The sequence below is a fragment of the Quercus suber genome, unplaced genomic scaffold (genome assembly GCF_002906115.3).
Source record: "Quercus suber isolate HL8 unplaced genomic scaffold, Cork oak 2.0 scaffold_584, whole genome shotgun sequence".
Taxonomy (NCBI): domain Eukaryota; kingdom Viridiplantae; phylum Streptophyta; class Magnoliopsida; order Fagales; family Fagaceae; genus Quercus; species Quercus suber.
The window spans coordinates 92912-119720 of NW_027070029.1; the positions used below are offsets into that span (position 1 = coordinate 92912).

General features: G+C 31.1%; 1 long non-coding RNA gene across 1 annotated transcript; it reads left to right on the forward strand.

Annotated features, from left to right (window-relative positions):
• The first annotated feature begins 502 nt into the window (after nt 1-502).
• On the forward strand, nt 503-6678 carry LOC136063841 (uncharacterized). Its single transcript, XR_010625490.1, has 5 exons — nt 503-593; nt 2539-2652; nt 2772-2821; nt 4899-4974; nt 6573-6678. It is a non-coding gene; the product is annotated as an uncharacterized LOC136063841 (long non-coding RNA).
• The last annotated feature ends 20131 nt before the right edge of the window (nt 6679-26809 follow it).

Here is a 26809-nt window from a genome sequence, read left to right on the forward strand (position 1 = left end):
GTATATTATTTTCTTACTTCTAAATTATTACATTTATGGGATAGGTAAGTGTTGTAAAGATCCAGTATCCTGTGAATACAATATTAGTTCTGAAAAACTAGGGCATTTAAATTGGATGTCTGAAATTCTGGAGTCTTAGGGATGCCCTTTTTCTAGTTTTTATAGTTGCTTATCCTCGATTAATTAATGTGTTTGCTTTATTTGATGAGTGAAATTCTATTTTAATTCTTTGGGATGTGTTTTCTTGCATAGAGAATTACTATTATTCTTTTAATGTTATTTACAATTACCACATATATTCCTTGGCACAAATACTACTGAAATTAAGGCAAGTTGATGGAGGCAATATTTTTAAGCCGTGTTTATGAGGTGAAGAAAATATATATATATATTTTTTTTGAAGTAATTTAATTAATAGGTGCCTGGAGCCAAAAAAAAAAAAAAAAAAAAGCTTTTAATGTCTCACTGGAATTAATTGAGCTTTGTTGTGACTTGTAGGTATGGTAGCCGCACTCACTCCCTTGCCTGTTATTGGTGTCCCCGTGCGTGCTTCTGCATTGGATGGACTTGATTCACTCCTGTCCATTGTGCAGGTATATTATTTTCTTACTTCTAAATTATTACATTTATGGGATAGGTAAGTGTTGTAAAGATCCAGTATCCTGTGAATACAATATTAGTTCTGAAAAACTAGGGCATTTAAATTGGATGTCTGAAATTCTGGAGTCTTAGGGATGCCCTTTTTCTAGTTTTTATAGTTGCTTATCCTTGATTAATTAATGTGTTTGCTTTATTTGATGAGTGAAATTCTATTTTAATTCTTTGGGATGTGTTTTCTTGCATAGAGAATTACTATTATTCCTTTAATGTTATTTACAATTACCGCATATATTCCTTGGCACAAATACTACTGAAATTAAGGCAAGTTGATGGAGGCAATATTTTTAAGCCGTGTTTATGAGGTGAAGAAATTTTTTTTTTTTTTTTTGAAGTAATTGAATTAATAGGTGCCTGGAGCCAAAAAAAAAAACATGGGTGCTTAATATCTATGGCACTGAACTATCATAGGTGCTGAATTTCTATGGAGCCAAAAAATAAAATAAAATCATTGGTGCTGAATATCTGTGGCACTAAATAATATCTGAATGGCACCTATCAAAAAACAAAAAAAGATCTGAATGGTGGAAGTATGTGGACGCTTGCTTAATCATGTTGAGATTTGCACAATGAGTTTCATTGCCTCAAAATATTGTCCAATTTTAGAGCCTCAAAAAAGATACTGCTTCATTCGTTATCTCAAGTTCATATTTGATTTCTAATTGCATTTTTTTTTTTTTTTTGGGTATTTGATCAGTAATTAAGAAGATTTTTTATGGTATTTTCGTTATCTCAAGTTCATTTATGCTCTTAATACACATGTCAAATTTGTGTCAATCGGATATTATTTACTATATGATCTATAAACTTATATTTTATGCATAATTTTAAACTATAAAAACTTGCAATAAAAATAATTTATTGATGACATAACTATTGATATTTAATTTTTTAGAAATTTTGCAAGCAATCAAATATTATTTACTATATGATTTATAGATTTATATTTTATAAATAATTTTAAACTACAAAAACTTGCAATTTAAACAATTTGTTGATGACATAGCTATTGATCTTTAATTTTTTAGAAATTTTGCAAGCATGGAGAATATAAGAAGAATATGTAATCTAATGATAGATTTGTCAAAATTCACCTCCTATAAAAAGGTTACAACCAACTTTGTAACTAAACTTTATCCTTTTAATAAAATCTATATAATACTAAAAGCTGAAGCGTAGAATTTAATGTTGCTGCGCTCACATTGAGCCACATCAGCAGCCATGTCATTTCCATCCTCTTTTATATAGGTTTTAAAATAGTTTTTGACAATTTGAAAATACTAATAAATATAAAATATTTTCCAGCCCTCTCTCCACTTAAAGCCCACTTCTTATAAATTTAATTCCACCATAAAGCCCAAACCCAAAGCCTTTTCAACTAAAACCCTTTCTGAAACTCTGTTTTCACGGTTACAACTTTCATTCCTCTCTCCCACATTCAGTTTCAGTTTCACCGTTTCATATTTTGTTCCTTCCCCTTCCCCACCTTCTCTTTCTCATGCACATTTAGTTCCTTCCCCCCCACCTTCTATTCCATGGTTTCACACTTATTTTACGTCACCCTCTCTCCCTTCTAACGGTAGCCTCTCTATCTCCCTTCCTTCCTGTCTTACTCTCCTCACAGTATATAAATATTGGCAAAACCTAGATGATTGAGTTGAGGTATCTTTAAATCCCAGTTTCTTTTGTGCTTTGTTCTTTTGCTTGATTTTTTTTTTTTTCCTTTTACTTTCTAAATTGTTTTTCTTAGGGTGCTGAATTTTTTATTGGTGGGTTTTTTAATTGGAGCTCTACCTCTTTTGGATCTATTCATTTTGAATTTTTTGATTGGGACTTATCCTCGAAATTTTTTTACTTATTGTTGGGTATTGTACATGGCAGATGAAGTGCGTCTGTTTTTGGTAAAAATTGAAGCTGGAAGAGGAAAGCATGGTGGAGAAGAGAAATCGGATTGCTTTTATCCATGACTGATTAAAAGAAGGAACAAATATGGAGGTGATAAATATGTTCACAACCTGTGTAATTTTGACCATGTAATTTCCTCTCAAATGTTTTTTTTTTCTTTTATGATTTGATCCTCTCAAATGTTTTTTTTTTCTTTTATGATTTGATAGATAACAGTAACATCGCAAAGATTGGTATATTGCTGAGTTCGCGTTGACTGGTATATTGCTTATGACTATTTTTTAATAAGAAAGGGGCTACTCATTGTTGTCTGAATTTTTTTTTTTTTTTTTTGGGTTTTATATTTCCAAAATTGATCTACCTAAAGGTTCCCACTCTATCCTTTGCTTAATATTATTACAGAGTGAATTGGGCAATTGAACATTTACTTAGCATAACAATGCTTTTGTTAGATTTTTATTCAACTAGCCAACCAACTGTCTTCATAGATGATTTATAATAAATTTGCATCACTGGAACTCCAAAAGTTGCTTACAAACTTAGATGTTATTTAAAGTAGAATTAAAAGTTCATATGCTTGATGCAAAGTGTCCTGCACTGTCATCTATTACTTCATTTTTTTTTTTCATACTTATAACATTGTTCACAATATTAAAACCACAAAAAGAGATTATTTTTAAAAGTCCAAATTCATTCATTATTTATGATGTTTATAGGTACTAGGGGAAGCATATCAAATTTTAAGTGATCCACTGCATCTTTTCAAAAAAAAAAAAAATCTTCATTGCATCATCTGGTGCTCTTATTTTGAAGTTCTTTTGGAATTTCACAATTCAATGCAACATTAGGCTTGGAGATAAGAAAACAATAAGCAATAAGTGCTTCAAAAGCATTGACCAGGCTTATTACCATCCAGTTATAAACTTTTTGGAAACCCAACTCTAAAGGATAGAATAGCATGCCTGAAAAGTGATTGGAGGGAGAGGAAGCTTAGTTAAAAATAATTCAAATTATTTTAGAAATTGCAAGGAAAACAACTAGGCTACTCAACATTGGTTTGTAAGTTTTGAATTACCCTTACCCTCACAGTTTCAGTCTCATTTAATGAGCAACTTCATTGATTATGAAAACTAAGTTTTCAGTGTGGTGGTACTAATTAAATTTTTCCAGAAGGTGACAACGTTAGTTGGATATCCGAGTTGTTTAGAGAGCTTGGTGGTTGTTGGCTTTAGAAAATTAATTGATGTGGATTCCATCGATTCCTATATTTGGTGGGTGCTTAGCATGTTTGACTGGATTGTAACGCCTGGACCATGTCTCAAAAGATATTTGCTTTTATGATAATGTATTTACAAAGCCATTAAACTAATTTTGTACATGTAAAAAATCTACTGCACACCATTTTCTTGCTTTGTTAGGTAGCTTTTTTGGAACGAATTATGGTTTATTGTTAAGAGTTAGATGTATAGCTGCTTTAAGTAACTGTATGTTGGTTTTATTAACTTGAGTTGGGTTGTATCTTAATTTGTTGATTTGGTTCAATTTGGTTTGGTTAACATGTGGGGAAGTTCTAGGTAGGGATAAGCCAAAAATAGTGTGACAATCATGTAGTGTAAAATCAGGCAATATTGTAGCACCTGAAGAAAATTTCCCAATACAGCATTTATACTTGTAAACTTTCATCCGAACCATTGTCTCTTGCCACAAGCTGTGATGCAAGGGCCACATCATCACCTTCCATAGTATCTCATATGCCTTTTGGGATATGATTTTGCGGATTCTCTTTTGTAACGCACAATAAATAACTGAAGTACATTAGCCACGTGCCTTCTTGGTCCATAAGTGTCATAGATAGATTCAAAGCTATTACCATTATGGAGGCAATGGTAGCAGTCTATCTGGATAAAAAAACAAATATGCATGCAGTCGAGCTTGATACAGTTGCACATAGTCAGAACATATTACTTCTACTTTTCTGCAGTGTATTGTTTAATGAGTTGCTTTGCTAGGAAATTCCACTGTTGCCTGAATAGTTTGTGTAACCAAAGAACATAACAAAAAAAAAAATAGGACTTTCTTGAATGAGTTGATTTGCTAGGAAATTCCATTGTAAATAAAGCTAGAATGTTCCTTCAAGTATGAAATGAAAAAGGCTATGCTAAAATATTTTTATATTATCTTTTGGTATGCTTGAATAATTTTATATAATCTTTTGGTTGTGTAGGCTGTTCAATTCAAAAGCTGGATTGTTTCTTCAAGTATTTGTAACTTTTAATTATAAATAAAATGAAAAGGCTATGCTAAAATATTTTTTATATTTTCTTTTGGTCGTGTAGGTTGTTGATATTTTTTACCAGTTGATTACAGATTATCTATTAAATTGCAAGTTCAACAGCTGGATTGTTTCGTAAAGTAAGTCCAACTCTCAATTAATGAAAAGGCTATTATAGAATTGAGATTATATTATCTTTTGGTGTGCTAAAATAATTTTTATATTATCTTTCAGTTTCTACCAAATTATAATGGATTATCTTGGGGGGAATTTTATAAATAAAAAATTTTCCAAATACTTTAGAACCACATGATATTCAAATTTTGTGATAACTGTCAGATGAGATTTTAAAATAATTCAATAAAAATTCCAAATTCTTTAGAACCACATGATGTTCAGATTTTGAGATAACTCAGATGAGATTGTAATATGTTTAGAGATTAGACAATTTCTATTGAAAAACATGACTGGTGCAAAAATATCACATAAAAGGTCTTGGTGCTGAATGATGTGGACACCTGTCATCGTTTTGATTACTATTTTAACCACCAGTTGCTCACAAGTTACCTATTAATTTACATGTTTTTAAGCTGGATTGTTTCTTCAAGTATTTGTAACTTTTAATTATAATTAAAATGAAAAGGCTATGCTCAAATATTTTTTAAATTTTTATTCAGTTGTGTAGATTGTTCATATTTTCTACCAGTTGATTACGAAATATTTATTAAATTGCAAGTTCAACAGCTATAAAATGAAAAGGCTATGCTATGCTAATATATTTTTTATATTTTCCTTTGGTTATGTGGGTTGTTTATATTTTCTACCAGTTGATTACAAAGTATCTATTAAATTGCAAGTTCAACGGCTGGATTGTTTTGTAAAGTATGTCCAACTCTCAATTAATGAAAAAGGCTATTATAAAACTTAGAATATGTTATCTTTTTGTGTGCTAAAATAATTTTTATATTATCTTTTGGTTTCTACCAAATTATAATGGATTATCTATTAAATTTCAAGTTCACACAAGCTGGAATATTTCTTCAAGTCTGTCTAAAATGAAATGCTTTGCCAAAATAATCCTTATATTATTGGTAGGATGTTCATGTTATCCACCAGTTATTTGAAATGATCTTTTACTATAATGACGGTTAGTAAATGATGGTTGGTAGGTACTATGGAGTCACGTTAGTAGCTAGGGTGTCTATCTTTCAATATGAAATTTTACTGAATTACATTCCCACGGTACAAAAGATATAAAACCTAGACAAGTTGGGAAAATGGGGGAATTTTATAAATAAAAAATTTTCCAAATACTTTAGAACCACATGATATTCAAATTTTGAGATAATCGTCAGATGAGATTGTAAAATAATTCAGTAAAAATTCTAACTATTTTAGAAGCACATGATGTTTAGATTTTGAGATAATCATCAAATGAGATTGTAATATGTTCAGAGATTAGATATTTTCTATTGAAAAACATGACTGGTGCAAAAATATCACATAATTTTTATTTATGTTTTGTAGCCACAATGCTTAATATTTTATTTATATTTTCATTTTGAATGCAATTGCATAAAGGCAGGAATCTCCAAATAGTCTTAGAAAAATGCTCTTCATGTTACATGTGTGAATTTACTTACCAACCAGGAAGACACTATAAATAGATGGTAGCAAAATGAATGCACCCCAAAACGGAATGCTAAAATATTTTTTATATTATCTTTTGGTTGTATAGGTTGTTCATATTTTCTACCAGTTGATTACGGATTTTCTATTAAATTGCAAGTTCAAAAGCTGGATTGATTCGTCAAGTATGTCTAACTCTCAATTATAAACATAATGAAAAGGCTATGGTAAAATATTTTTATATTCTGTCTCGGTATGCTAAAATCATTTTTATATTATTTTTTTGGTTGTGTAGGTTGTTCATATTGTCTACCAAATTATTGCGGATTATCTATCAAATTGCAAGTTCAAAAGCTGGAAGTTTTCTTCAAGTATGTGTAAATGTCAATTGTAACTAAAATGAAATGTTTTTCTAAAATTCTCCTCATATTATTTTTGGTAGTGTAGGTTGTTCATATTATCCACCAGTTATTTGAAATTATTTTTTACTATAATGACAATTAGTAACTGATGGTTTGTAGGTACTATGGAGTCTTCTATTATGCACAACTGAGAAGAAGGGTGATTCTTGCATCTAGGAGAAATCACAATTATCCAACCAATATTCATGCTCCTGCAACTCAACATATTTCTACTGACTTATAGTTGGATAAGGGTATTGTGTTAGATAGGCAAATGAATATGAGTTATATGGCAGCTAATAGAAGTCATTTAGTAGATGCTAACTTCAACAATGTTGATGCTTTGAGAGGAGAGGTTTCTGTAGAAAGAGGATCTGCTTCATTTATGATTGTGTCACCTTCACATCGTATTGTTGGTAGGTTTTTCATAAAGTTACATTTATATATATATATATATATTATTATTATTATTAAAGTCTTCAATTTAACATATAAATGTGTGTGTGTGTGTGTGTGTGTGTGTATTCATATATGTGTGCGTATAAATTATGGATTTACTTATATTTGATTACTCGTTAAGAGATATGGAGGATGATCCATTTGTGAGGAGCACTAGATAGAGATGACATGATTATAATAGTGAGACTACGAACAAAAATTCTAATATCTATATACACACTACTTTAATGAAAATGGTGATGTCACCAAAAATGTATCTGAAGTCCGAATTCCTCCAGGTAATATATAATGGATATCAGGTAATATATTAAGATATCTGTTAATATATTATGGATATCTTAATTGGTTGAGACCTTTCATATTTCCTTGAAAAAAAAAAAACTTTTGACATACCATTAACGTAACTACATCTATAACTATTTAAGTCATCCGTGATATCTATTTCTTATTGATAACCATAAAATTTACAACTAGCAAGGGAACATACAAAGTAATAAAGAATAAATGAAGGAAGCAAAAAAGAAATGAAATCAAACGCCAATTAATAACCGTTATTTGGAAAAGAAAAAGGTGGTCAAGAGGAGTAAGAAATAAAATAAAGATGGTTATACAGAGGACATTGAAAACTTTATAGTGCAATAAAATCAACCATTACATTCACTTAATTAAATCAATAAGCAACAATTAAATATAATAATACAACATTTAAATTTAAAAATTATAAAACTCTAACGAGGAAAATTATAATATATATATATATATATATTAGTATTAGAAGTATCACCATGACTTAAAAAAATTTAATGAATAGTTTTACCTCATTTAATGGATGTGTTATGCAAATCATCAACCAATAATTATATGATAATGATAAAAAAAAAAATGATATAGACAAAATTATTAAAAATATAATAAAACATTTTTTTTAAAGGCTCTTTATAAAGTCTAGGGACTAAAATAGTATTTTATCTAAAAAATTATCACGCGCAACGCGCGGGTCTGCGACTAGTGTACCTATAAAGTTAAACCCTGCTGTTACTACATAAAAATAAAGCAAGGGTTTGTTAATCTTGCAAAAGATCTTCAAACTTCAACATGTAATTGTATTTCCAAATTCTTGAATTTCTCTATTTATTTTATTAGTATTTTTTAATCTTGAATACCATAGTAATCTCTTAAAATATTACAATATGAAATTTGTAAAAGAAATTTACAAAATAGAGAAAAAAAATAAGAAGAAACTAGTTAGCCATGGTAGTTGGAGGAAGGATTCTTTATTAATTTTTTTTTTTTTTTAATTTATAATTTGATAGTTACAATAGGGAATGAAGGGTTTGAAACCTAGATGTCTTAAAAAGATTAAGAGGCGCCAACTAATTGAGATACAAGACTTGTAGCAAAGGAAGCTATATTTGATAGTGATTTCCTTATTACGATGCAAAATTGCTAACATAAGAGAAAAATCCTAAAATTCTCTTTTTATATCTCTAGGATCTTTTTATAAGTAATACACTTTTTCAGACATGAGTTTGACATTTATTTTAAATTGTACACTATATGATAAAAGTTGAGTCTTCAAAATTTCGGTCGTGATAACTGATAAATGAACACATTCATTTTGTCTAGATAATTTGTCATTGCAATGGGTGAAGAGGATCTAAACCTTAGATGTCATGGAAATATGATGAGGTGCCAACTAATTGAACTACATGATTTTTGCCAAATGAATACCTCCCTTGATTATGATTTAAGTTGTATCTTACACACTATAATTAGGCTATAATTGGGCCAAATAGGGGCCCGTTTTAAACAACATTACTTGTATTTTCACACATTTTTTCACTCATACATATTTCCAAAAAAATACAAACAACGTTACTAGAAATCTCTTACCACATGAGCCCTAGATGTATCTTATTTTATTTTTCATTTTTTTAATCTTACAACATGTGGCATATAGGAGTGTATTAAAATTACATTTACAGTATAAGCTAAGTGAAACTTTATAGTCAAGGTTTCGAAAAATTTGAAAATATTACTCGGATTAAAATTCTATTATTGAAAGTATCGAGAAATTTATAAGAGTCATTATTTACTTTATATTATTTTAACAATTTAATATAAATTTTCGTTATGAAAAACAATTGGACTTAAGCAATGTGCTTTTGCTCCATAACTTAAAGTATTTTACTCTACATTCTTAATTATTATTAAAATATTTAATTTAATTTATACGGATTTTTTTTTTAAATGTGTGTATCACACAAGCATAATAGAACCACTTGAATCTTGTCTATAAAAGCAGCTTATTCCTAGTTTAAGTTACCACAGTGCTAATTAAGGAAGATTTTTTCAAGACATTAATATGTGTTTCTTAATCTTCATGCGCTTGCTCTTCTTCTTGTCAACGTTTCATTTTCCAAATAGTTGCTCCTCTTTTTCAACTCAGCCTTTATGCAATGATTCTGAGCGTTCAGCCTTGTTGCAATTCAAGCAAAGCTTTGTTACTAAAATGAGTGTGTCTAGTGACCCTTTTGCTTATCCAAAGGTTTCATCGTGGAACTCTGGGAAAACAAATGATTGGGATGGTGTCCTATGTGATAGAGTTACTGGTCATGTGATTGGCCTTGCCCTCAGCAGCAGTTATCTCTATGGCTCCATCAACTTCAGCAGGAGCCTTTTCCAGCCTTGTTCACCCTCAAAAGCTCAATCTCGCTGATAATGACTTCAATTATTCTCAAATTCCCCCAAGTATCAGGTACCTCTCAAACATAACATATCTCAACCTCTCTATGTCTTCAGTGGTCAAATTCCATCAGAAATCTTTGAGCTTTCCAATTTGGTTTCCCTTGATCTCTCATTCAATCCATTGAAACTCCAAAAACCCGGCCTAAAAAGTCTTGCTGCGAACTTAACCAGCCTCAAAATTTTGCAATATCTAATTAAGGAAAAAAGTTTTCCAAGTTGCAATGCCAAAATAAGTTAATAATTGATAGTTAACTGCATTGTTTATGTTTCCAAATATACATACATACATACATACATACATACATACATATATATAAGAAAAATAAGGCTAGAATTTAAAATGGAAAAAAAAAATCCAAAACCATTCACAAAAAGTTTCTATGAAAAAGAAAAAAAGTGAACGAATTTATTTAAGAAGATTTAGAATAACGTATCAGAATCCTTATCTTCCATGGTACTAATATCTTGGCAAACTTGTGAGTTGTGACCTATCTTGGCTTGAGAGGCCGTGGATTATACGCTGAATACCCCTTCGATTAGTGAGACTTACAGGCACGGGTTTCTTTGGTAAGCTATTAGATTCAATTGGAAACCTAATGTCCTTATATGAATCATACATTGATAGTTTGCAATTTCACAGGTTTGATACCAACTTCACTTGGCAACCTCAACAATTTCATCAATTGAGTCTTTGATATCATAATTTTGAGTGCAAATCTCTTTTTCTTTAGCCAACCTCACGCAAATCACAACTTGCTCAGCTAGATCGTTTCTACAATACTTTCAATGCACATACCTTGTCTTGGCTAGGAAATCAAACAAAAGACACAGATTTGCACTTAGCAATTAACAGTTCATATGGTGACATTACATCTTCTCTTAAGAACCTAACCCAGCCTAACTAGTCAAATTTCACCTTGGCTTATAAACGTTATCCAACTAATTTTCTTGAGCCATATCCCATGGGGGCAATAAATTGTTTGATTCTATTCCACCGTCAATTACTAAGCATGCAAATCTTGAAATCTCGAGTCTAGTTGGAAATAACCTTAGTAGCACAGTAGAATTGGACTTGCTTTTAAAACTTAGAAATTTTAGTGACCTCAACCTTTCAAGAGTCCAAAACTAAAGCTTTTAATATTGGCTACATCATGTATGTAACTTAACCGAGTTCCCAATTTTACTAAGTTACCAGAATAAATTGGGGTTTTGAATCTTTGCTACAATAAAAGTTCACGGTCAAATACCAAAATGGATATTCAACATGGAGAAATCGACTCTGTTGTCTTTGCATCTAAAGTTCAACAACCTTACAGGTTTTGAGTATTTCAAACATACACTCCTGCATCTAAGGATCACTCCCAATTGCACTACCTATAGTGTTTGAAGAAGTTAGTAAGAGGTTTCGAATTTAAGACCTCTAAGGTCTCACGAGACCTTAAGAATCACTAAATCAATCACGTGTGGTTTAGAGTTAATTATATTCCTGATGCATCTGCAAATAAGCAAATAACATTGGCTTGAGAATCTTCATATCATGTATGCACAAATGAGCTATTACCTCTAGTGATAAGTGTAACGCCCCAAAATCATAAGTAATAAAAGTCTATTTAATCTGAATAATCCATAAAAATATTAAATAAAAGAAATCAGCAACCTTAAATCTCATCACAAATGTCAAAGCTCTAATTCACCAAAAACAAAACATCCTCAAAATGATTCTCCAATACATTGTTTAATGCCATAAAAATGATAATAAAATCCTCAATTCCACAAAATAGTTTATAACTGTTGTCTCCCAAGAATCTCTACTCCAATAATCCCTCTAACATATTTGTAATGGGAAATAAATGGGGGTGAGATAACTCAATAAGTGGAATTCACTAACAATGGGGTGTGGGAACAAACCTTTCACATAAATAATTCTTACAACAAATTCATAACTTGTAACTCATCAATATTTATCATCAAATATTTCATATAAAAAAAAATATCTTTATATCGTGAGCCATCATAATATATATATATATATATATCAATACCATCATATAAACAAATTCCTAGGCTTTTCTCGTGGTCAACGTTTACGCCCCGTTGACAGGGTTGTACTGTCCCCTTTTTGGGATTGGAACCTCCTTTTCATCTTCTTTCTTAAGGATGGCTCATTTGGAACTTAAAGGTGCACTCCCTTGCTAAGGAGCTTCATTTTTGGATCCTCAATAGTATACTCCCTTGCTAAGGAGTTATCAAATGTGCACTGTCCCCTTTTCTGGGACCCTCCCTTACTAAGGACTAGTTGCAGTATAATTGTCCATTGCAAAGGATTAAATACAATACTGAGCTTTTAATCATGACTTGCCATAGGTTTTCAAAACATATTCAAGATGCTCAAAAAAATAATCCATTCAAGATGCTCACAAAAATAATCCATTCATAATTCTCAAAATATAAGGATGTATTCACACATACAAGTTTAAATGAATTTAGGTTGTCCCACAAGTTTTTCATAAAACGAATAGTCAATGTGCACATCAAGCATTTATAAAATATCAATTTATATATAGAATATCAACATATTTCTTTGATATAAAATAGTTTAATAATCAACATTGTTTTGGAAAACTCCCAAAATTAGTAAACACCACTTACCTCTTAGTTGCAAAAATAAAAGAAATCAACCTTCCTTGAATCACAACAATTCAGTAGAATTAGAACCTAGCAACAGCAAAAATAGGTTCATCAATACACAATTTCTCACTTAAAAATCTATTTTCACACTTAAACGGTTTTATCCTAGACAATATTGATATATCCAAAATTCTCTATTTATTCACCTAACTATCCAATTTACTTTCAGCTTTGATCAGATTTCTGGACTTGAAAATATTGCTGCCTAATCAGATTTTTCCATTAACATAATCATAGATATTCATGAAACTTCAATATGGCCGAACCTAATGGCAGGGTCAAATGTATGGAATAGCTTCAAGTAAAATAAGACTCAATATAGGCTGAATGATGGATGTCTGATCCATCTAATAAAAGAAGCCATATATCATATATATCCATTCACTCTAATATTATATATATGTTCAACCTAGTATTGGAAGCCACGTGATATATATACCTATCTGATCAACATATATACCTTAATTTATCCATCCAATTGCCTAGTTTCCCTTGATGCCCTGGCCTAGGATTTCGGCAATGAAAAGGGCGTGGATGCAGGTCAGTTTAATGGTGAATACAATGAGACTATAAACAATTATATATAAACCACAAAGCACCCCTTTTTCTAATATAATAATCCTAGCTTTAGATCCATAACAGCAGCTCCTAATTTTTCTGTCTATTAGGTACGCCAATAACAGATGCTATAAGAGTGGGAACAAAAGCTAGCCACTGACTCATTGAGTATTTCCACTTTCCTAAGTTTAGAGTAGAAGAGAACCGTACCTGTAGTCTCCACTCACAGCCACAGTGAAGAAAATCAACGTTCAATAGTCAGCTGAAGCAAAAGGAATCCCATCAATAGATACACATGTAACTAAAGAGGAAGAAGGCTAGGGTTTTCAAGGCCCACATATTTACTTATGCCACCTCACTTGGGCTTATATTCTATAGTATTTATCTTATTTTTAATATCTTAGACCTAAATCAATTTAATTCATTTAATTGTAGGCCTCCTTTATAATTTATGTATAATAATTTAATTGGTATCAAAATTATGGGGTGTTACATCCTTCCCCCCATAAAAAAATTTTGTCCTCGAAATTATATATACCTTTTGTGGGGGATGAAAGCCCAAACATACTTATTGGGCTGTGGGCCCTGTCTCGAGGGATACTGTACGTCCGAAGAGTAATAGCGGGTCGGGGTAGGATTCATCTAAACGCAGCCAACCCAGAAGTAAAAGAAGAGTAACGTCCGAAGAGATCACATTTTTTCCGAAGAGATTACACTCCTCGGATGTAAATAGTCTCAACCCAGCCAGTGAATAGAAGGTCTGAATGGACCCTCGGGCAATCCCCACGACAAAGATAAGCTCTGAGCGTATCTGGGAATGATTAGGACGAGAAAATATCTTAAGGAAAAGCTACCATCACCGCATTAAATGCACTGTAGCTACTTTCCTGGCTGTATTAATGTGGAGAAGACCCCTGAACAATATAATCTCAGCTACTACCACTCACGGAGGGGCAAAGAGAGTACCTGATGGGACATGCACTCAAGTGGATGCTTAGATGAAGAACAAATGGACGATGGAGATGATAGAAAGGGGTGCTATGTAAGCAAGAGAGGTCTCTGATAATGGGGACCGGAAAAAAAGGGGGAGAAAGGAATTAGACAAATTCATTGTAGTTCCAAGAATTGTAACCACCTCACATTTTAATAATAAACCTCTTCGGACAGACATCTGTAAAGGAAGATGAGTGTAATCTTACGTCAATGAATCCTCAAACGATATAATTAATCTCTGTTTGATTAACACCTAGCCCAGCTCTTTCGCCCACTCTCTACAAATTCATTGTCTTGAGTTCATTGGGCTCTTAACCCATCCCTCTTGGGCCTGGGCTGCCAAATCTGACCCTACACCTTTGTTAAGACCTCTAAGGTCTCACGAGACCTTAAGAATTACTAAATCAACCACGTGTGGTTTAGAGTTAATCATATTTCTGATGCATCTGCAAATAAGCAAATAACATTGGCTTGAGAATCTTCATATCATGTATGCACAAATGAGCTATTACCTCTAGTGATAAGAATTCCAAACACATTAAAGTGTAATATCCTTGACTAATAGTTTTTAATACCAAAATATAACGTAAATGCAACTTTATGACATCCGGTTGAGAGTTTTGAAGGTGGAAGTTCTCCAAGCTTGCAAAAACAGGATTTCGCCAACAGCACAATGTCCGATGCATAAGAAAGTATGTCATTATGAGTTAGCGTTATGATATCTTTTTTTTTTTTTTGGGGTTAAATTATGATACTTTCAATAAAACATAAGCATCTGACCTCACCTTTTTCTTTTTAACATAAAAAATTGGTAAAAGGGCACTTTAGCAAGAAAGTCTTGAAACTCTGATCTTTCTTTCTTCGATGTTTCTAATGGAGGTATAAGTTCAATTACATGACTCTTGACAATCTTAATCTAAAAGTAGGTACTCCAAAAATATCTTAATATGAACTATGAATATGATCACCGGACACATCTTAGTTTACTTTTAGTAAAGGTCCATTATTGAATTTTCAAGAAATCTAGAACACTACTCCAGATAAAACTAAATATAAAATCTATTAAGAAATTTTTTAAAGTGATTCATTATTTTATTATTATTTATTATTTTAATATGGAGTAAAAGTTAAATAAAATTAATAGGTGATTTATGTGAGACTCGCAAATAGTAAAAAAATAAAAGCAAAAAAGTAGCCTTAAAATCAAGAACTAAATATATTTGTTATGTCCACAACATTTTCACAACAAATCTTAAACACATGCTATTTTCTTCAGTTCTTTGATCATGCAGTTGGTATTAATGTCTCCAAATCTCAATATCTTCCCAAGAATGTGACATCAGATTTACTTCTTCTTCTTCTACAGATGACAAAAATGCATATCTAAACTATTATATTCTGCTTTGACTCCCCTAATGAAAAAGGGGGTAGGGGTCGGGTTGAAATTCTCTTGGATCCTTGATTGAGGCATATTTATTATTTCTACTGTCAGATTTGTACAGCTCCAACGATGGTGCTTTTGTTCGCAATTCAGCTAGAGCAAATCCTTTCAATCCTTCAATTATTTTGGGGCCTGAATTTGGAAATGTGAAGATTTATTTCATTTTCCTGTTGCTCCTGCCTTGTCTCTATGAATGCATTCTTTATGTTTTTGTGGTTATTTCATTCTTTCTCAGGTAAGTGACCTCCTAAGTCGCTTCAAGCCCTTTCCTAGCGTCGTTGAACTGGACAACTTGAAGGTAACCGGTGATGTATGGTTTGGAGTTGATGTAACGCCCAAGGTATCTCCCCCACTTTCTTGCTTCTTTTATTTGAATTTTTGCTTGTTTTATCCCTCACGGTCATAGTTAAACTCCATTGTTTCTGAATGAAAATTTGAGAACTGTAGGGGAGTGCTCTGATTCTTCTGCTTGGTAACAATCAATTCCATGACATTTTCCCCTCTTGATTGGGGATGCTTCCAAGGTTGAGGGTTTTAATCTTGTGATCTAACGATTTCCATGGTGCATTTGGGAAACCTAAAAGCAAACTTGAGTTCCCCAAGTTGCAAATTTTTGATGTCTCTTTGAATTAGTTTGCAGGTAAGTTACAACATGTTTGATATGTATGAAGGTCTACAAGTTGGAGTCAATCTCGTATCAGAGGCTGTACTGGTTTGACCAGTAGAACGAAATATTTCGGTAGTGGTCAATACTGGTGTACTATTTCGAGTTTACCGTTATTTTTTATATTTTTATATGTGTGTGCGTGTGCATACATAAGTTTATCATAAAACATTACCTCAATTCAGAACAAATTATTCATGATTTAAGACTTTAGCATCAATTAAAAGAAAAAAAAAACACAATATAAAAAATAGAAAACTTAATTGTTCATTGCATACTAAGAAAAAAAATAATACTAATAAATTAATGCAAATAAATTACCATTCTGCCGTTATAAAAATTCAAAAAATTACAAAACTAAAAAAAAAAAAAAAAAAGTTTTTTTTTCTTGTTTCTATACCAGCCTGTAATGCCCAAAATTGGTCAGTATTTAAACTGGTATAAAATGTTGATGCGTCGATACTAGTACATGTACTGGTACGGTACATACCAGCTGATACCGGTACAATATCAACCACCTTGTCTGCAACCTTTATCCAAAATAAAGTTATGCACTAAATAATTTGTAACTTCAATATCATTTAGGTGGCTTGATAAAACATGGGCCTAAAATTGGATAAAGTATTTTAATATATTACTGATTGATGAAATCGATTTCTAGCAAAAATTCGGTATTAAAATTTTTCTTGACGGAATCAAACCAAATATGACAAAAACTTTTATATCCGACAACTAGCTGTATATATGTTACTAGCTTACGTAACATATAAAGTTTTGGATTTGTTTTATGAGTGTTTGAATTAATTTTCTAGACCATTCTCCTCTTACTTTTTTCTATTTTGTTTAACAACAATAAAAAAGAGTAAGGTTTGCTACCTGGGAAATTATGACTGTTTTTTATTCGTGTTCTGATAAATAATCCATTTATGCAAGATTAACGAAGAAAGAAAGAAAAAAAAAATTAGACAAGAAATTTATGAAGGGATTTAGCAACTGTTTTTTGTTAACTAAGATTAACGACGCGCCCATGAAGTTGTTTTCCATTTTAGTAGAAACACTATGAAAATCTAGTGTAAGTCTATAATATAGTACGCTGAAGTATATTTTGGCATTGTATTTTTTTTTTTTTTTTCATTTTCCTTTGTACTTTTTTTACAATTACGGTGGCATTAAAGTATTGCATGTTTGATATGTAGTATGTACGAATGTCGGCATTCCTAAATTATTTGCAACTTCAATTTCATTCGGTTGGGCTGATAAAACATGGGCCTAGAATAGTATAAATTATTTTAGTCTGTTATGGTGACCTGCCGCTAGGAGTTTTCATCCGCGATTCAGCCTAGTCATCAAGATTTAACTTCAGCCGGATTAATGTCTTCTCCCAAAAAAAAAAAAAAAAAAAAAAAAAAAAAAAAAGAAGAAGCTATCTGTAATGCAGCCATTGGCAACAGTTGGTCTTATGTTGGATTATCGCTTGGAACTGGAGAGGGACATTAGTTTTTGCTCTTTCTAAAATGGTGGAAACCATTATCCTTATCCAAGCAGAAACGGAGGCAATTAATTGGGCAACTCTTCAAGTGGTGTCCCATAGTATTGAATCAGCAATTGTCGAGAGTGATGCCAAGATATGTGTAGATGCTCACTAATCCCAGTTCTGTAGTCCTAAGTTGCAGGCTGGAAATTAAATGGACCCCTAGAGAGCTTCCAATAGTACTACTCATGGTTCAGCATCATGGTCTCCCAATAATGGATTTTCTAGTTGTTTTGTATTGGGTACAGCTTTAGATGTTTTTATTAATGCTATTGTAATGGAGCAAACCCAGCTAGCTATCTTGTAATCTTTTTCTTGCTTTCAATAATTCTTTTTTTATGTGGATTATCAAAAAAAAAAATCTGTTATTGATTGATGTTGTCAATGTCTATTATATGAGCGTTGGATTAATTTTCTAGACTATTCTATTCTTACTTCTCTCTATTTTGTGTAAGAGCAATAAGAACGACAAGGTTTACTACAAGCGAAATCTAAAACTCCAAGCTAGACTAGTTACTAATTTTCAATTTGAGGAATCATTTGACTACTCTTTGCCCATATCTAAATTTGACTTGAATTAAATTCTGCTATTTTAAAAGTAACAAATTAAATAATGAGATTGTAAAAATTAGTAAATTAAATCTTCTAGTTTTAAAATTAATAATTAAAACTTGAGGTTTCAAAAAATAACAATTTAAATCTCAGCCCACTGTAGTGAAATAACAGTATATTTGGAATTCAATATATAAGGCAGCAGGTTTTAATTTATTTTTTGTGAAATTATAGAGTTGAAATTGTTATTTTTAAAATTTTAAGAATTAGTTTACTACTTTTGAAACAAAACAATTTAATTGTTACGTTCCTCTGAGGTAAAAGTCTTAAAACATTCACATTTGTGTAGTTATTTTAATATTTCAGTGAAACATTTGAAATTACTTTTGGAATAACCCAGCCTACCCAGGTATATTTGTATATGGGCAAACTATATAAAAATTTTACTCATTTATTTATGTACAACCATATAAAATTTTATTTTCTTCTAAATATTTTTTTAGCTAAAAGCTTTGCACCTTTAGATTTTTTTTTTAAAAAAAAAAAAACTTCCGTTTCGTTGGACGACTTTTGAAGATTGCCAAATAAAAAGAGGGTACAACAAAGCCAGGACATGAAATACAAAGCACAGAACAAACTACAAACTAACTTCCTGAACAACTCGCACCAGCCAAGGAGGATAAACTCCTTTCCAAACCTGAGATGATTCCATCTGCCGCGCATACTGAGCGAGCTCGTGAGCTGCCTTGTTGTATTCTCTTTTCACATGCTTGATTTTCTCTCTTCATATCAATTTATTTCTATTAGTGGCGCCCTAAATTTTTTTCCTAGGTGAAGGAGCCGTAATTAATTTGCATTGAAGAGTCTTCTTTTATTTGGGCTGGCACTTTACGCATAACTTGTTAGTCTAGATCTTCTACATGTAATGCGTAACTTTACAAGAAATTTTTTTTTTTTTATTTGACTAAACCTGTCCGTCTTTAATTATTTGTAAATATTTTTATCATTTCTCTCAAAAAAAAAAATTGTAAATAAGAGACCATTAGCTTCTTGCTGTCTTTTACGCTTAGCTTTAAAAACTAATTAATAGAGCCAATTCTCGTTTAATTCAATAAAGTGAAGAATACAATAAAAATATATATATAAATGATGACGTTCAAGAAATATTCAAAACTTATATTCAAAAAAAAAAATTCAAAACTTAAAAAAAAAAAAATTGAGTTTTAACAAAAAAAATGAAAAATAAATATTCATTACTTTCATTCCTTTGTCATCAGCATGATTCATGTTGAAATATGTTTACATCTAATTAATAAAATATAATATATATTTTTTAGATAGTGGGGGAGGGAGTTAGTTGAATATAATGTGAATATGAGATATAATTATAAATTTTGGTTTTCTAAAAAGAAGGTATAATTCTAACTTTATCCAAGACTTGGACTCCTTTTTCTTGACTAGAGTCTAGATCTTCCACGAATCTTTAACGCGTAACTTTACAAGAACAGTGATTTTATATAAAGGTTCGGTTAATGTGTGCCCTTAGAGCACCCATTAAATTTTTTATTTTTGAAAATATTTTTTCGGAAATTGAAAAAGCTGTCATTACTTTTTCAATTCTCGAAAAAACTTTTTCCAAAAATGAAAATTAATATGTGCCTAAGAGCACACATTAGTAAAATCCTTTATATAATAGTAATAATAATATGAGAGATGCTATGTCCACAACAATTTTACAATGTTTTTATAACAAATCACATGTGATTAGTTGTTATTAGTTCAAATTTGAAACTAATATTAAGATTACTTTTTTGCCCAAACAATAACAATCAGTAACAACCTGCCACTTAGAATTTGTTGTAAAAATGTTATAGACATATCATTTCTCTAATAATATATACTAAAAGAGAAAGACAATTTTTTTTTTTTATTAAACCTGTCAGTCTTTATTATTTGTAAATAAGGGGCCATTAACTTCTTGCCGTCTTTTACGCTTAGAACATGTTTGGTTGGAGATAAAATAGGATAGATGAAAAATAATAAAGAGAAAATAAGAGTAGGTGTTGTTTGGTAAGGAGAGAAGAAGATGAACATTTTGGGTGGAGCTTAGGCATTTTCCACCCACAAAAAAACTCTCTCTCTGATTTGGAGAGAAAATGCTGGAGAAAAGTGACTGTGCAGCAAATGACCATTTCTACCCTACTTCTCTTAGCCACTTGTGTTTAACTCAAAAAAATTTGCCCAGTTTCCTTTCTTCTCCCAACAATAACTTCATCTCACTATTATTCAACATAGAAAACAATTATAAAAAAAATATTTAATTGATTGAAGTATCATCGGTTGAAAATGAAAATGCCTTTTCATAAATTTAATTATAAAAGAGAGAGAGAGAGAGAGAGAGAGAGAGAGAGAGAGAGAGAGAGAGAGAGAGAGAGAGAGAGAGAGAGAGAGAGAGAAAACGGAAATAGTTGGAACTGCGGTGAGCACCTAAGATCGTGTTTTTTTTTTTTTTTTTTGGGAATGCATCTAAGATTAATTGATACGAAAGTAAGAAATGTGAAAGTGAAAGTATGAGAGGAAAGTCACAAAGAAAAAAAGATAAGGGAGAGGAATCTGAGAGATGATTTCATGAGAGAGAAGTGTAAGGAATAATAGTGAAAATAATACAGGCGAGGTTGTGAGACCCACCAGCCTTTTATTTTATTTTTAGTTTTATTGTATACTATTTTTTATTGAGCTCCAACAAGTTTTTATTTTTATTCTTATTTTTCATTTTTGTTTTGATTAAGAACCAAAGCAGTTGTATAATGAAAAAAAAAATGTTCCTAATGCAAATAAATGATTAAATTTAAGAAAATGAGATTGAGATTTTAAGGTGTTTCTTATTTTAAATAAATTGTAATTTTCTTATTTAATGATTACAAAGAAGTGGATGTTGTTTGGTAACCAAGAAAAATAATATAAATTTGTATGTATAATGTGTTAATTTTTATATTATTTAATGAGTACAAATATATATATATATATATTATATATTATGTAACAAGGGCATAAAAGTTAATTCATATAAACTACATTTTCTGTCCTCTCACTTTTCTTTTTAACCAAACAAAATATTTTTCCACTCTTCTACTTTTTCACCCCTCCAACCAAACATACAAGAGAGAAAACTAAATCTTTTTTATCATTTCACTTTTCCATCATCTCACTAATTTTTTATCCTCCCACTTTTCTACTCCTCCAACCAAACGGATCCTTAGCTTTAAGAACTGATTAACTAGGCCAATTTTCGATTAATTCAATAAAGTTAAGAATACAATAAAAATTCACAAATATTTCACACCATTTCTTATCAGAGTACATAATGTGTCTTGTGTAGTATAATTTATCCCACATTTCTTTAAAAGTTATTATGGTTTCTGGATGGAGTTTGTGATTTGTCTTTCGCTAGAACTCCATTCCCCTTTTTTGTGCATGTGTGTTTGTGTGTGTGTGTTTTTTTTAATGAAAAAAAAAAAAAAAGTAAGTCTACTAGCTTTCACATGAGCCTTTTACAATCTACAATTTAATTTTTTTTAATGACCCATATGTGAGATAATAGGTTAATTTAAGAATATTGTGAATGGATGTAAATTTTTGTTATGCCCAAATAAGCATGACTCATTTCCATCTGGAAAGATCCAACTCCGAACTCCCAAGTCCATCCCATACTTAACATAACTTTTTTTTTTTAATACAAAATTTTGAAAGTGAAAATATACCAATTCAAAATTTCACAATTTTCAAGAAATGGTTTCATTTTCCTTCTTAAATATAATGTTCCATACTTGGATACCTCTTTTTTTTTTTTGGGTAAATTTGATAATAATTATCACTAAGAGAGGTGATTTAAATCTGAACATCTCTCTTCGAAATACCTAAATATATTATTTGAGTTACAAGACTCTTAGCATATAACTTTAGTTACTAAAGTTTAGTCATTAGTGATTTCTTTTTTACTTCTTAGCTTATATAGACTATAGAATTACAACTTATGACATTTATTCTATGATGATTGCTCTAATCATCAAGCTAAGACACCAATCATCAGGCTAAAAAATTTTAGTTAACTGAAACCCACTTCTCAATTGTAAGGTTGGCTGCTAAAATTTAGCTATTAGAGATTTTAGTCTATGATGTTTAAAGTGGTTGTTTTTAATCCCTTAAATGATGTGGTTAAACTAAAAACTAACACAATATCATTCCATAAGAACTAAAAACATTAATTTAAAGTTTATAAAGAACTAAATTTGATCACTTAAAGTTTTTTAGCAAAAAGAGATCACTATGACTAAAATAATTTAGGACTAATTGTATATATTATTTTTTTTCTAATATATAAATACAATACAATTTGAAAATGACAATCATGATGATTATTGTTTATTATCAAAGCACTATTGAATTTGTTTTCTAAATAAGTTATAATTCATTTATTTTTGCCCTCAAAGTTTAGGATTGTTTTCATTTTGATTCTTTACATTTCAAAATTTTATTCTGTTCTTTTATATTTAATTTAGTTTTCATATTACTCCTGCTATCCATTTTAATTAGTAATCTAGTCGTTAAATGCCCCTCATATTTAACTATTTCATGAAATACTTGCTTTAAAATATTGTAGAATGCAAAATTTTCATTTTTGTAGGCAGAAAAAAGTATTATAATTTTTTAGATTACTAATTGAAATGCACAACATAACTGATATAAAAATAATATCAAATATGGAGGGTGAAATTGAAAATTTCAAAGAGTGAAAATGTAAATACCCCAATATTGTGAGTAAAAAATGTAGTTAGTCTAATTCTAACTTATCCAAAGCTAGGTACCTTTCTTGACTAGGCTTTCAACAGTTCTACCCAATCTTGTTTGCTTAACTATACAAGGAGAGTAATTGATAATTATTACTTTGGAAAGATAGGAAAAGAGTGACTTGAATGAAGTCGAAACACCAGTCTATTCTGCCCATCTTTCTTTTTTGACTAAGAAGATAGAATCGGTATATTTAAACAAAGAAAAGGGACAAGAAGTATAATAATGGGTCCTGCAGCCATAGAAGGCTACACACTAGCCACGCAGCAGGACAAGTAGGCAAAGCTGACAAAAAACAATAAAACAACACTACATCTGACTACCTTACAGCACACAGCCCAAAAAGATGGAAAAAAAAAAAAAAAACAATAAAAAAAGAGAGGATGATGATTTGAGCTAGATCAATTCCATCAGAGATGATTATGAACAACACAAGTGCGAGATAAAATGGGTCGCATCCCATGCCTAACATTGTGGTTGTAGCTTAGAGTAATAAAAGAGTAAGTGAAAGGAAAGGATAAAAGAAAGGGAAACACAAATGTGTTATTCACATATGTTTAAAAATAGGAAATAAGGGGAAGGAAACAATGGGAAAAGAAAATGTTTCCTTTACATATGTTTGGAAATAAGCAAAGAAAGAGAAAAGAAAAAAAAAGGGTGATTTTATCTTTATTTAGTTTGCAAAAAGGGGCTACTGGTCTCCCTTATACATTTCCCTCCATTTACACCCATATTGGGTGGCTTCGAGAAGGTAGGCCCAAATGGACCTCTTTTGCTACGCTTTTTTTTCCTACCAACCAAACAGTGGAAACCCAACCAATACCTTCATTTCTTTTCCGTTCCATTTTCTTTTACTCGTTCCAAATGTGCATAACATCTACCCGAACAAAGCCAACTTTTTTGAACTAACTATCAAGACTTTGAATTCAAGATCAATAATATATATATATATATATATATATATTTTTTTTTTAAAATCTGAGATTGATATCACACTTTAGTCTTTTTTTTTGTCTATAACTTGATATATTCAAGCTCTCTTTTTATTATTATTATTTTTTAATTTAAATTTTTTAATAACCCTCCTAAACAAATTTCTGGAACCGCCACTGCCAAGCCAAGGTGGAATTTGACCGGTTAGTTGATTGCCGCCACTAGAAATTGGGTAAGTTGGGTCAGGTTCTTAAGAGAAGATGGAATGTCACCATATAAATTGGTTTCCACTAGTACAAAATAGTGAGCTTGGTCTGCTTACCAAGCAAGACAACGTCTGAGCACTGAAACTATTCGAGGAAAGGTCGAGTTGACTGAGTTGTGTGAGGTGGCCGATGACAAAGGGATTTGCCCCAAAAATTTATTAAACGAGAGAGACAAAACAATGAGATTGGTAAGGTTACCAAGTGAAGTCGGTACCAAACCAGAGAAATAGCAAGGACTGATATCCAATTCATGCAAGGACTTTAGGTTTCCAATTGAATCTGGTAACTTACCATAGAATCCCGTGTTTGAAAGTCTCAGTATTCGAAGGGGATTGCTACTGTGGAATTCTGGTAGATATCCGGTGAGATTTTCATTGTCTTGCACACTGAGGAATTGAAGATTTCGTAACTTGAAAATCTCCATGGGAAATTCACCGTACAGTTCACAACCTCCTAGGCCAAGAGATTTTAAAGAAGACAAGTTGGACAAGATGTGAGGTACCGGGGAAGATATGTTCACCATACCCAAATGAAGATGTTTGAGGCTGGTTAAGTTCTCAACAACACTTTTTAGGCCGGGATTTTGGAGTTTCAATTGATTGAATGAGAGATCAAGGGAAACCAAGTTGGAGAGCTCAAAGATTTCTGGTGGAATTTGACTACTGAAATTTGACACAGAGAGGTTGAGATATGTTAAGTTTGAGAGGTACCTGATGCTTGGGGGAATTTGAGAATAATTGAAGTGATTGTCAGCGAGATTGAGCTTTTGAAGGTACACAAGGTGGAAAAGGCTGCTGCTAGAGTTGAAGGAGCCATACAGTTGACTGCTACTGAGGTCAAGGCCAATCACGTAACCTGTACCTCTACCACATAGGACACCATCCATGAACAGCAATCATTCCTTTCTCCAGAGTTCCAGGATGAAATCTTTGGATAAGCAAAAGGGTCAGAAGGAGCACTCACATTAATTTTAAAGCTTTGCTTGAATTGCAACAAGGCAAAACTCTCAAAATCATTGCACAATGGCTGAGTTGATAAAGAGGAACAACTATTTAGATAATGAAAAATCGACAAGAAGAAGAGCAAGCGCATAGATATCAGGAGATACATGGATGACCCATATTAGTATCTTCAAAAACTTCCTTGGCACTCTGATAATTTTGAAACTAGGAACAAACTGCTTATATAGACAATATGAAAACTATTAAATACAATTCTATCTCATGTATGATCACTAGCAAATATAAGAAAATTAGACCGTTTTGCAAAAATACTTTTGGAAAAAATGACTTTTTTTATTTATAGAAAACATTAATATCGAAACAAGCATGGCAGAATAATTCTAACATTCTCCTCACGTGTGGTCCAAACAAGTGAGACCTTGATCGATTACTAATTGTAATAGAAACTTAAATTATTAAAAGATGATAAATTTAATCATTTAAATATAATTCTAACATTATTTTGTAGAACTAAGTTTTTATAAAAAAAAATATATATATTAGATTTTTAAAATAATATAAAATATAATAAAACTACAAAATTCTTAGTGCTTTGGATAACATAATTAATAAAAATAATGTTTTTAAAATTAGGGTAAACTACATATTTGGTCCCTATTCTTTATACTATATTTCAATTTGATTAATAACCTTTCAATTGTGTCAATTTGATCCTTAACTTTTCAGTATTATATCAGTTTAGTTACCATCATTATCTCTTAAATAAAAATTGCTAAAGTGGCAACAGCCAAAATAAAATATTAGTTTTCGTTGATGTGGTAATAAATTAATTTTTTATTTTGGCTATTTGCCACATCAGCAATTTTCATCCAAGAGATAATGACATAGAATAAATTGGCACGGTATTGAAAGGTTAGAGATCAAATTGACACAATTGAAAGGTTATGGACCAAATTAAAATATGATGTAAATGATAGGGACCAAATATGTAATTTACCATTAAAGTTAACAAAATTTAAGTACAATTTCTTAGATGCAATACATTAGGTCCCTCAATCAAATTTGAACTCATGATTGCCTTGACCAATTAAACACAAACATTGTTATTTTTTCCACCGCGCATCCTCGACTTTATGGTCACTCTACAAGTACAATCGCACAAAGTTCTTGTGAGAATCAAGGATCGAAATTTAAGTATCATGGAGGAAACTTCACACAGGCAAGGACCAAAGTTCAGGCTAAAAAAAAAAAATTTTTACAATTTTCTTCTACAAATTTTTAAATTTTGAATTGTTTACACAA